Here is a 12,965-nt window from a genome sequence, read left to right as displayed (position 1 = left end):
ATGGCTATCGCAGATAGCCCTCGTGTAGCTTTGCTCGAAATTCAAAAACAAACAAACATTTTAATTGTGACATACGGTTGGCGGAAAGAGAAGAACCTGATGTCGCAACTATAGAACTTCGTATTCTGCTATATGGTTTTTGATTAAAAACTTTCTGACCTGGAATACGTGACTGAAATGGTATATACTTTATAATAACAGTATTTTTATCATTAACCGTACTGAAAGAGAGAGAGAGAGAAATTACTTAGCGTACTGAAAGAATTTTCTTGGCATGAAAGCTCAATAATAATAAAAAAGCACTTCAATGGCTCAACGGTAACTTCGAGAACTTATAAATTCGAATTTAGAGTTTGATTCCCACGGAGGATGCAGTGAAGATAACCTGTTGTGTAACTTTGGTGATAAAAACAAACAGTATAATAAAAAAAATGATAAAATTCACTTACGTATTAACTTCTACTTTTCGTAGTTAAAGTTTCAAAACGTTAACACTGTATATTAACCTTGAAGATCTATAGTTTATGCTAAACGTGTCGCTTTGGCTTAGTTTTGAAAAATATTTACATAACAAGCCAATATTTTAGCTTTCGTTTCTCTTAAGTATAAGATTTTGCAAAAGCACTTTTGGTGTTAAAGTTAAATTTAAAGGTCGTATATTTTCCATTCAACAACATTCAGTTCTGGATTTTTTGATAGGTGAAGAAAGATCTGATAGTAAGGTAAATACTGTTTTAGTTGTTTTTAATAGTAGGTTCCTTTAAACAGGACGCTGTGAAAAAAAAAAAAGAAATTAAAAAATAGAAGAAGTTTCTTTCGGCTTGATATTCGAGTCAACATTGGAAGAAATGTCGCCTAATTTTTATTGTTTTATTTTTTTCATTTTTCACAAGTCATATTTTATCTGTTTTATATCATCATGGTATACACTAGCATATCACTAATTATTTCTTTCCACTTTTAACTATATGACTACAAATTCATTAGGCTTAGGTAATAAATTAACAACCGTATTGAGCCGGGCGGTTACTGGTGATTAGCGCGTACAGACGGTAAATCGAAGGATTTATGGTTCGCGACTAGTTGCCACAAAACACGCTTGGAATTTTGAGGTCACTAAAAGAGTGACAGTCAAATCAGATAAGTGTAGCCCAAGAGTTGGAGGTGGTGGCGTTAGTTTTCTGCGTTCCTTCTAGTCTATCAGTTCACAATTAGAGATAGTTTTATGAAGGTTTGCATGAAATCCTGAAACAAATAAACAAGTAAGCGAGTTAAATCAGATATGTTTCATTAACATTAAACTTGCACTGTCAGCCAATTAGAACTAGTTTAAAAATATTAAACCTGTACTGTCAGCCAATTAGAACTAGTTTAAAAACATTAAACTTGCACTGTCAGCCAATTAGAACTAGTTTAAAAACATTAAACCTGTACTGTCAGCCACTTAGAACTAGTTTAAGTAGGCTTTTATATAATTCATTTCCTCACTCGCTTCTCAGCTGTCCGAACATTACTACAAAGAATGTATTCTTTATTTGATTAAGGCACTCAAAAAACAAAAAATATAGGAAGACACAATTACGAACTGAAATTACAAAATGTTTAAAATTCACCTATTATCTAAAAATAGTAGCCTGGAATTGTCCGGTGGTTATGGCGCTTGACTCGCAATCTACAGATCGCGTATTCGAATCTCCGTCACCAAATATGTCACCTTTTCAGCCGTGGAGGCGTTATAATGTGACAGTCAATCACACTATTCGTTGGTAAAAGAGTTGACTAACTGCCGTTCCTGTGGTAAGCCCCCAGTTGCACAGTGGTATGTCTGCGGACTTACAACGCTAGAATTTGGGTTTCGATACCCGTAGTGGGCAGAGAAGAGATAGCCCATTGTGTAGCTTTGTGCTTAATTACAAACAAACAAACAAATCCTGTTGTAAATCACTCTTAAATTAGGAGCTGCTAGAGCAAATAGCCCTTGAGTTGCTTTGCGCGAAATTTAAAACAAACCAAATCGTTAAAAATACGATGTATAGCGAGCGATATTTGTATAGGTTTCACGGAGTTTTACGTCGTTGAAGTCCAAAGAGTTTGACCGTATCTAATGAAATAGTAAACCTTCATAACAGTATATATTTAACTAGGTATACTCATCACTAGGTTGATATTTTAATTCTGATCTACAGTATGTGGGTAACTGCTTTGTTCAGCAGAAGTCAATACTAATGTATAACTTGGTATCCTAATAAGTAGGAAAAAACCATACATGTTCACTCTCTCAAGTCAATTAAGTATTACAAATTTATGGATTATAACTCTCTCTTCAGCAACATACAGCATACAACAAACCAAAATTGTATGCATATGAAAATGGTCCCAGTTTCACGTCTATCCATTGAAGCTCTAATTCTCTTTGTAAGGCAATTGCAAGTGCGTTCGTTATATAAAATTTTGTACACAATCGGTCTTTTTTGTTGTTGTTAGTAAGAGCAAAAGGAGTTTAACAAGCCATATAACATTTTGTGTACAATGGGCCTTATTTTGTTATTGTTACTAAGAGTGAAAGGAGTTTAATTAGCTATATAACAATTTGTGTACAATGGGTCTTATTTTGTTATTGTTACTAAGAGTGAAAGGAGTTTAATTAGCTATATAACAATTTGTGTACAATGGGTTTTTTTTGTTGTTGTTAGTAAGAGCAAAAGGAGTTTAACTAGCCATATAACATTTTGTGTACAATGGGTCTTATTTTGTTATTGTTACTAAGAGTGAAAGGAGTTTAATTAGCTATATAACAATTTGTGTACAATGGGTCTTATTTTGTTATTGTTACTAAGAGTGAAAGGAGTTTAATTAGCTATATAACAATTTGTGTACAATGGGTTTTTTTGTTGTTGTCAGTAAGAGCGAAAGGAGTTTAACTAGCTATATAAAATTTTGTATATAATGGATCTTTTTGTTGTTTTTGCTACCAAGAGCGAAAGGAGCTAACTAGCTATAGAACATTTTGTACACAATGGGTCTTTTTGTTTTGTTGTTGTTACTAAGAGCGAAAGGAGTTTAACTAGCTATATAACATTTTGTATACAATGGGTCTTTTTGTTGTTGTTGCTACTAACAGCAAAGCCCGGCATGGCCAGGTGGTTAGGGCGCTCGACTCGCAATCTGTAGCATAACTCACACTATTCGTTGGTAAAAGAGTAGCCCAAGAGTTGGTGGTTGGTGGTGATGACTAGCTGCCTTCCCTCTAGTCTTATACTGTTAAATTAGGGACGGCTAGCGCAGATAGCCCTCGTGTAGCTTTGCGCAAACTCCATAACAAACAAACAAAGAGCGAAAGGAGTTTAACTAACTATATAACATTTTGTATACAATGAGTCTTTTTTCTTGTTACTAAGGGCGAAAAAGTTTAACTAGCGATATAACATTTTTGTACGCAATGGGTCTTTTTGTTGTTATTACTAAGAACGAAAAGAGTTTAACTAGCTATATAACATTTTGTATACAATTAGTCTTTTTTCTTGTTACTAAGGGCGAAAAAGTTTAACTAGCGATATAACATTTTTGTATGCAATGGGTCTTTTTATTGTTATTACTAAGAACGAAAGGAGTTTAACTAGCTATATAACATTTTGTATACAGTGGGTCTTTTTTGTTGTTGTTACTAAGAGCGGAAGGAATTTAAGCAGCTATGTTTTAGGTACTAAGGCTAATTAGAAGGAAGGCCATTTGGCCTGGGCCTCAAGCTCAAAGGGAGCCTTAAATTCAGACATTTATTACGTTTCGCGACTTGTTCTTATGTGCCTCCCAATCACACCAAAATGTGATATCCACTCTCAGCTTAGAGCTGTAAGTTATATATATACAAATTTAATATTCAAATCATGTTTCACTTTACTTTTGGGCTAATGATTGTCTTTTGTTTTCATGTTTCGTCATTTTTTAATTTTTTATTATAGCAAGGGGCCTCAAAAGACAGAAGTGATACGGGCCTATCTGAACCTCTGAGAGGGCCTGTTTGGTACTAATTATCGGGTGATCTCGATAAATGGCAAAACTTTAATGCGTCTTAACTGTAATCTATTGGCTTAAGTTTCCAAACCTAGACATATATTTATATATGTATATAGAAAATATACTATTAACCTTCATTAAAACTCTTTAGTGTTGAACGTAAATTATCTTAATATTTACAATTAAATCATTAAAGATGTGAAGATAAGGTTTGAACGTGTTACATACACGTGTAAAATATGAAAATATTTTCTCTTAAAGACGCGAGAGAAGATAAGGAAGTTTTGTAACAGATAGACACGAGCGAACAAAACCTTGTGTTTAACTTACGTTTGGAGAATATAACCCACATACACGCACACACTTACTATCTCATCATGGTTCATTTCAAATTTTAAAAATCTTACAACGGTGACTACCTCTAGTTCGACGAATGCTGTGTAAGATAGTGTATGTTGTTGAAATGTTCCATTTGAATACACCCCAACTTTTGATGAATCGTTCAAGTTTCGTTATACAAATGATATAAAGATCATTGGATGTTATTGCCTAGCTAATCTTTTTTTTTTCTCGAAATTATAGTTCGAATATGATCACGTAACGAACGAAAGAATAATTAATCTGTGAACTTGGCACACGTAATAATAATAATTGAAATTTGAGTTCATTACAGCATCAGAAGTTTTGTATTCGAACATCGTGAGAACACGTTGAACTGCGAGATTTTCGCTTTATATTAGAGACAAAATCTCCTTCAGGCAACAATTGATAAAACAAAAACTTGAGAATATCTGGTTCTATCTACCTAACAGGTGAAGGAGCGTGTTAAGTTCTTAGTACTAACTGTACGTATAAGCATCAACAAATACGAGTTCTAAACCATGCAAAAAAAAAACAAAAAACAACAACAACAACAACAAAAATCAAGATGAAATGCATGGTTAAAACTTTAAGCCTGAAAGGAAATGAATTAAGTTTCACAAAAATGTTTTTTCTTTTTTTTGCAAATGAAAAATAACGAATCTTACTTTTAATAATATAAAATGTTGAGCTGATTATTAATAATGATTTTCAGCCCTATTTGCCTTCAAAATACTGATATTGTCTTGATTTGTAACTTTTCAACAGGTTGCAGGGTTTGTTATAATGTTCTGTGTTCTATTTCTGTGTATATATTTTTCAACGTTAAAAGTAAAACATTAATTTTAACTTGGTTCTTAGGGTTTTTCTATAATTTGTTCTGGGCTTGGCGTGGTCTAGTATTTAGCGTGCGGGATTGTGGATTCAAGGGTCCATGGTTCGAGTTTCGAACAAATTCTTGCTACAAATTCAAGCTCCTCACTTTGGGGCGTGGGTGCATCATAAGAGTGACATTTAATCTCTTGGCATAGGTGGTAAGATGCTACTGACTGGCTGTCTTCTTTATGATTAGTAGTTCACAATTATGAACAGCGGCTGATAGCTTTAGTAACTTTACATAAGTAAAAAGTACAGTACGATTCACTCTAGTCTATCAGTTCAAATTTGGAACAGCTATAGCAGATAGCTCTTGTGTAGCTTTGCGCGAATATCCGAAACAAGTAAAACAGACAGATCCTTTAATATTTGTTTTACGTTACCCGTGTGTTTTTGTTTACAAGTAGTTTAAAGTCCATTGTTATTTGAAACGTTATTTAAACGACTTTTACCTACTCGGACCCATAAATTGGGAGTTAATGTCTTTCGATTTCGTTGACGCCGTCGTGTAAAGTGGTTGTAATAATCGTGTTCGCATCCTATTTACGTGTTTCTCAGTCGTTTCCAACGCTTTAAAAGTTGCTTTCTAATCATTTTTTTCTTTGCTGTGCTTGTCTCCAAGTTCTACCAGATTATTTGAACACTCAATGAAGACTCCCCATTATGATTTCCCTATATAACTATTGCTTGCGTCACAGGAAAAGTTTTCTAGGCATAGCATTGATTCTTACATCGCCTGTTACTATCAGCTTAAAGCATCTTGCAGATATTTGCATAATAATAATAAAAAAAACGGAGAATTACTGCGAGACTGTACGCGTTAATTTTCATTTGTATGTCTGTGTGCACTGCGTTTCTGTGCGTATCGATTTTTTTTTATTTTTCTACGTCGTCTTATCTTTCTTTTGTAGTTAGATCATCATTTTGTTTTAATGCCATTTGGTTGTTCAATCATTTATGTCTTTAGAAATTGGTTAGTCGATAGGATATTACCGTAATTCAAGTCACGAAGCCACGAAAGCAAGTCAAGCAGCTCGTTACGGAGTCATCGTAACAAGGCTCGATTTACCAATATAAGCTCTTCATCTTTTGATATTTGCTGTTACGGGAACGTTCTATAGACGTTGTGATACCGCTTAATGAAGAGATAAGATCTGCTTTGAAGTAAATTATTTTCAACGTAACGAAAACCAATCTTAGAGAACTGTAATTTCGAGTTGCTTAGCTAAATCTTTGTCGAAAATATTCCAAAATATACACTGCCAACTACCAGAAAATATTTTCAAGGCGTTCTCCTTTACCAAAACAATATTTTTTTTCGTTTAATTAGGTTTTGTCATTCTTTTTTTTTCCAGTCCCTTACATTAATTTCGGTAATCCTGATTTGTTTCATTTGCGTTTTTTTTTAACTTACAAGGAAAAAAATGAAAGCGAATTCAACCATAAAAATTATGACTAATCTATAATAAACCAAAATACGAAAATTGTGTATGTATTAGGTCTTTTGTTTAACTTTAGGTTTAATTATAACTATGATTCAGCCAACTTTGTCATTTAAACAAACAAACAAAAAAAACGCCGTTTGCTGTAATTTAGCATTTCTAATCAAGCCCCCCTCAGTGGCACAGTGGCATGTCTGCGGACTCACCATGCTAGAAACCGGGTTTTGATACCCGTTGTGGGCAGAGCACAGATAGCCCATTGGGAAGCTTTGTGCTTAACTACAAACAAACAATCCTCTAAGCAAAGTTTGTCATTACAGTGGCTTCATTAAACAACATGAGGCTTATTTTGAACTCAGAATGTAAAAATTAAATGTAAAAGCTTGATTAAGTAAATATAAAACAAAAACAATTACAAGCAGACTTTATTGTCGAAAGTACAAATAGGATTTGAGTCTTAAAGCCATTTATATGCGCCTGATAAAACTTTGACATTATTACTTTAAGGAAAATGCTATTTAAATGTTGTCATTTTTAGATTTTTTTTTTAAAGTAACTTATTAGCGTAAATCATAGTTTCTAACTGAATGGTCCACCAGTGGCACAGCGGTATGTCTGCGGACTTATAACGCTAGAAACCGGGTTTCGATACCCGTGGTGGGCAGAGCACAGATAGCCCTTGTGTAGGTTTGTGCATATTTTAAAACAAACAAACTAACTAACTGAATGTGTTTTTTAGTAATCATATAGTTTTTGATTTCGCGAAATCTTAAAATGATTTCACATTCAGAAATTTTGCTTTAATGTATTTTGCTCGCCGATAAACACCTACTACACATTAACCATTTTTGGAGAGCCAGAACTAATTTCGTGTTTTGTTATGTTGTAACGGATTTTAAATTATTTCGTTAGATTATGTTTTGGGATGTTTTGAATTTTTTCTTGTTTTAGACCTTAATTTTTTGTTGTTGTTGTTGCTCAACGTGTTTAATTCATTTTAAGAGCGTAAATCAGTGCTGTGAAAAGACTACGAAACTGATCATTTATAGAATAATTAGAGATTTTTTTTTAAAACTTGGATGATAACTTGCATATACTATTTACGTATAGATATATAAAGGTCAAGTTTCGATCATTTCACTTCTTTGCCTGTCACTTTCTTTTTGCAGTACAAACTCTCCCACAACGAGACACGGTACAACAAATAACAAAAACCAAACTATAATGTTCAGCACGAGAATCAGGTGCTGTAGAAGCAGTTAATGATCTACGTAATGACGACAGAGAGTTAAACGAGCCAATTGATGTGCAATTTGACACCAGACCCTTAGAAAATTACACCCGTTCCTGGTAAACGGTTCTAATCATTGGATTTTAAAGTCGTTAAAAGCTGCTGTGCGTGGTAACTCCACGTAAATGGGGCTTGTCGCTAGTCATTGATTGTATATACATGTTTTGTAGTCTAACGAAAAAAGACGACATGACTAGGTTTATTAGAATGATTATAGGGGAAAACAAGTCAGCCCTTAGCTTCCTCAATTATTCATCAAATCTTGTCGTCCTTTCCTTCTTTGCCAACATAAGAGGCGTGGACTTGTTTTAACTGGTTCTTATTTTTAAAAGGTACACTTAGCTCTTCGCCAGAAAACTCGAAGCTATTACGACAAACATCTAGCGACGAAGAAGGCGGAGATGAGGCTGTTTGAACAGTGTTGGATGTACGAAGCTAAGCGAAAATGGCAGTATTTTTTGTTGCTGTTTAAGTCATCTACACTGTGGTTGTCTTGGTGAGACTACGTATACGATATTGGTTTTATATTCAATTAATAAGAGGACTGTAAGTAACTACATTTTATTTCCCCATAGCAGTTTTTTTTTCATCCTCTTTGTATTCATGTCTGTAGAAAACTAGTTATTTACTCAGTGACATTCATCTTTGACAATTATTTACATGTATTCTCGTTGTTTGTACATTTATGTATTCTATCTGACCTAAGCCGCTTCCTACAACGTTTCTACTTTCTAATAGCTGTGTGTGATGTATTATGATATCGTATTTAATACAACGTCAATATGTTCTGGAAGTGCAGGAAAATTACAATCCAATGAGCCGAAAATAAATACTTACAATATTGTTAGGAAAAACCGCGAAAAGACTGTGCCAGAGTTTCTAGTTAGTTATTAACTAACACACTCCGAAGATGAGTTACAGTTCGTTATAGACACAAGCCACCGAGTGTACAGGGTTGAGTATTTTATATTAGATTGATTTTGAATATGCAAATCAACAAGTCACATGACAACCACGGCTACTATAAAGCCGCGGTGGAACGGAATGTATAGAACTACGTTTTAATATTGTTTGGCTTTTCGTAGGTAGTGTGATGCCTCTGAAAATTGAACGCTTTTGAGAAGGGAATGTTTTGGTTTGGTTGCTGTTAAGCGCAAAGCTAAAGAATGGATTGCCTGTGTTCTGTTCACCACGGGTATCGAAACCCGATTTTTAGCGTCGTAAGCCTGAAGATTTACCGCTGAACCACTGAGGGGAAGGGGCAGAAGGCTGTGTAACAGCTCTTTCCGATACAATATGTTCATACACTCAGATCGTAATTTTTTTTTTCAGTATGGGATTTAGAGGTTACCTTGTATTATATTGCATTGGAAAACAAAGGAATATGGATTACCTTGGGAATCAGGACCATCCAAAAAGATACCTGTAACAAGTCGTACCCCAGCAGTGGTAAGCCAACTGTGGCACTTTCTAACAGGTGAGAATCTACGAGCTCAAAGGACAGTGGTAAAAGCCGTCCACGGGCCCCAGGCAACAACAATACGCTACAAAACCAAGGATGATCTTCGCCTGAAAACGAAGCCAACATAATGTGTGTTCACCAAGATAAGACTTTCAGTCATACCTTCTGTTCAAATGCCACATACATTAAAAAGCTGGAGGACGAAACGGGTATTTCTGCTATTCCAATATACGAAGACGTATATATCAAGTCGCTAGACGCATCGCCTATCGGACTATTGAAACTGACGGTGAGAAACCGTTTCCCTCGTACACTAGATGAATTATGGAAAGTTAGCAGAGAGGAGTGGTGTGCTTTGGACATGAAAGCATTTTGCAATGAAAACTGCGCCGCAGGGTTATTTTCAAGATACACGGTCGTCAGTTACAGCATGATCGAACGTGGCAGTGTGGACTGCAAGGCTCCGAAATCGTTTCAATGTAATCTACTTTTTATATAACAGCATCGAATTTCCTCAGATTATTAAGAACATTTCGAAAAAATTAATAAGCGAGATGAAATTTCGTTTCACTGAGAATTATAATTATAAAAGAGTATTCACCAGGAGGTTAGTACGTTTCATGAAAGACTGGAATAACTCCCGTTTTTCTTTTTCTTACTTCTAAACTTAGAAGTTTCATGCTGACGAAGAAATTCGTTAGGCAAAGTTGTCTTAAATCATTCAGATTACTAGTTTTCGGGATTACTATATATATATAATTTAATCGATATGTTTGATGTGTTTGCTATACAAATACATTGTACAGAATTAAGTTTTATGTAGGAACATCAGTTTATAGCACATGTCTTAGGGTTTTACAACCAGTAGTACCATAGTTAATAACCAGAAAAGGTTTTAAACCAGTTTTATCAACCAGTCTAGAACACAAAGTGGGAAAATAAACACTGAGATACAAGTGGTCATTATTAATACTTTAATTTCGATAAATTCCTGATGCATGAATTGACAACTCACCACTTACCTATCTGTTCATATTTTCTATTCACCTGTCCACGTGATATCCATTTCTTCATTATCTTATCTGTTACTTATTATGCTCCAATCATTTATTCACTCATCCTTGCAATTTCAATCTCTTGTAAACGTATATCCATAAATTTAGTCACTTATTCAGGGAAATTACTCAAAATGTTACTCACCAAATTACTCCCTTTAACCAACTATCCATTCATCAATTCACCTATTCTATATCTTGCAAGCTTATTCACTCAATTACCCCTTACTCATCTGTTCATCCATTGGACAACCTTCTGGCTCCTTCACAGTTTAACTTTTTCGCTTACTCATCTATGTATTCATCAATTCACATGATCCAGATATCACAATATTATTCGTCCATTTACTCATCTCTTCATCCACCAGTCTTCTGACCGTTTACAATTTTATACTCTCACTTACCTATCTATGCGTTAAACAATTCTCCTAATCGTGCCCTCACAGTCTTACGAACCCATAACTCCTTACCCAATCATCTATTTATCGGTTAATTTACACCTTCATAATTATATTTAGTCATCCAATTACAGCTTACCCAGCTATTCATACATTCGTTCACCGACCCAAACAGAACCCCACTTACTCACTAACTTAGCCACCTACTTACCAATTAAGTTTCACATATAAGCCCGCCATTTTATCAGTTCGTGATATATCAGCACTCATGCGGCTGTTAATAAGGCATGATGATTCACTCTATCGGAAGGCAAAGAATGGAAAAAACTAATAACTTATTTTTACATTCTTGAAGGGCAAATCATATGGGCTATAACGCGTTGAATAAATGCGTTATGGCCCTGTATGTCGCCAGACAATAGTCAACAGTGCCATAACGTATTGACCCAATTCAACGCGTAGTCGATCTTCCATAAAGCGTTGAGTCAATACATTATGGCCTTATTGGCTACCAATGTACGATGTGATTGGTTTGTTTGGCTACACGTTGGATCAATGCGTCATGTCCCTGATGTCATGTCATATTCTGGTCTCCTCACGGTTCCCCTTATGCTAACCCTTCGTTATTTCCGTAAAATCTTTTAGTACTCATGCACAAACATGACAGATTTGATTCACTGTATTTGAAAAATTATAACAATCTTTCTTTAAGGATTGTGCGAGTTGCGTATCGGCTTCAGAGATCGAAACAAGAAAGAAAGGAAAGTTCTATCTAAGAGATTTCAATAGTTTACATAGACGTTCAGAGATATATTTATGTATGCGAACATCATAATTATTTATTTTATAACTGATGAGCTTATGGATTGATCTAAGATCATCTCATTTACGAAAATTAAGTCCATTGATGTACTTACCGGCTCTCAGCACGACGAAGAGGTTCGTTTTGTAGTCACGTCAAACAATAATTAATTCTTTACCTGATTGCTAATCAATTCTTCGTCTCTATAGCAACATACTAGGCACAACACACACTTCCTGCTTGAGTAACGAACGCGAGGAGGATAAGGTAGGAGAACGATCTACAAAGACAAACACAGAGAGCCGCTAATGGGCTCAGATTGGAAGGTTGACTTCGATGCATGTCTTGTCTTAGCGAATATTTCAGTAACATGACTTCTACCAGCTAACTTAAAATATCATACAACATTCGCTTGCTTTAAGGCCACGCCACAGAATAGACTTGTAGTTCGATATACAGAAAAGTAATCGTTCCTTTCCTTTGCATGATTACAAAAAAGAATTAATTCTATTGTTGCCCGTGCTTCCTTATATTATATTGTCTACGGTATAAGGCAGATTTATATTTTATATTTGAAGCTTTTCGTGTGTTATGTTGTGATATTTTTATGTAAAATTTTATCAGAATTGAACAAACTCTTTCTAATAACAAAACTTGGGCTAAATGTTTTGCGCTCACGCATACATTTTTTTTAAAGGATTATATAAGACAGGCCTAATAGATATTGAACTCGGTTCGCTGCGATTAAAGACCTGTGTCAGACCTGGCTTAGTGGAGAGACTTATAATGGAGCCCCTAAACCTTAGTTAAATTTTATAAAATATATTAAAGGACAGTATATTGACATACACTAAGCACAGAATATATCAAAAACAACAATTCAACAGTACATTAAAACTATGAATATTGAAAGTTTTAGACCCTCCCCATACCTTTATTTGTTATTAAGCACAAAGCTGCGCAGTGAGATATCCGAGCTGTGTCAACAACAAGCATCGAAACTGCTTTTAGCGATATAAGTTTCAGACTTTCTGCTGAGCCACTGGGGGACAACTCCCCTTATGATTGGTGGCTCTGCGTTGCAGTGCGTTCTTTGCAATGTATTGAATATTATCCGAAATAACTGACTACTCATATGTAATACAAACTACCAGACGACTCTAAAGAGACACTAGTTTCCTGTAATATAGGAACTATTACATTTTGGGATGCAAGTATTATGTCGTCAAGAAATTAATGTCGCTTTTTTTAGATGAGAAAACCCG

Source organism: Limulus polyphemus, unplaced genomic scaffold, assembly GCF_000517525.1.
Source record: "Limulus polyphemus unplaced genomic scaffold, Limulus_polyphemus-2.1.2 Scaffold1596, whole genome shotgun sequence".
Classification (NCBI taxonomy): domain Eukaryota; kingdom Metazoa; phylum Arthropoda; class Merostomata; order Xiphosura; family Limulidae; genus Limulus; species Limulus polyphemus.
The sequence above is the reverse complement of the archived record's forward strand: the minus strand, read 5'-3'. Positions refer to the sequence as shown.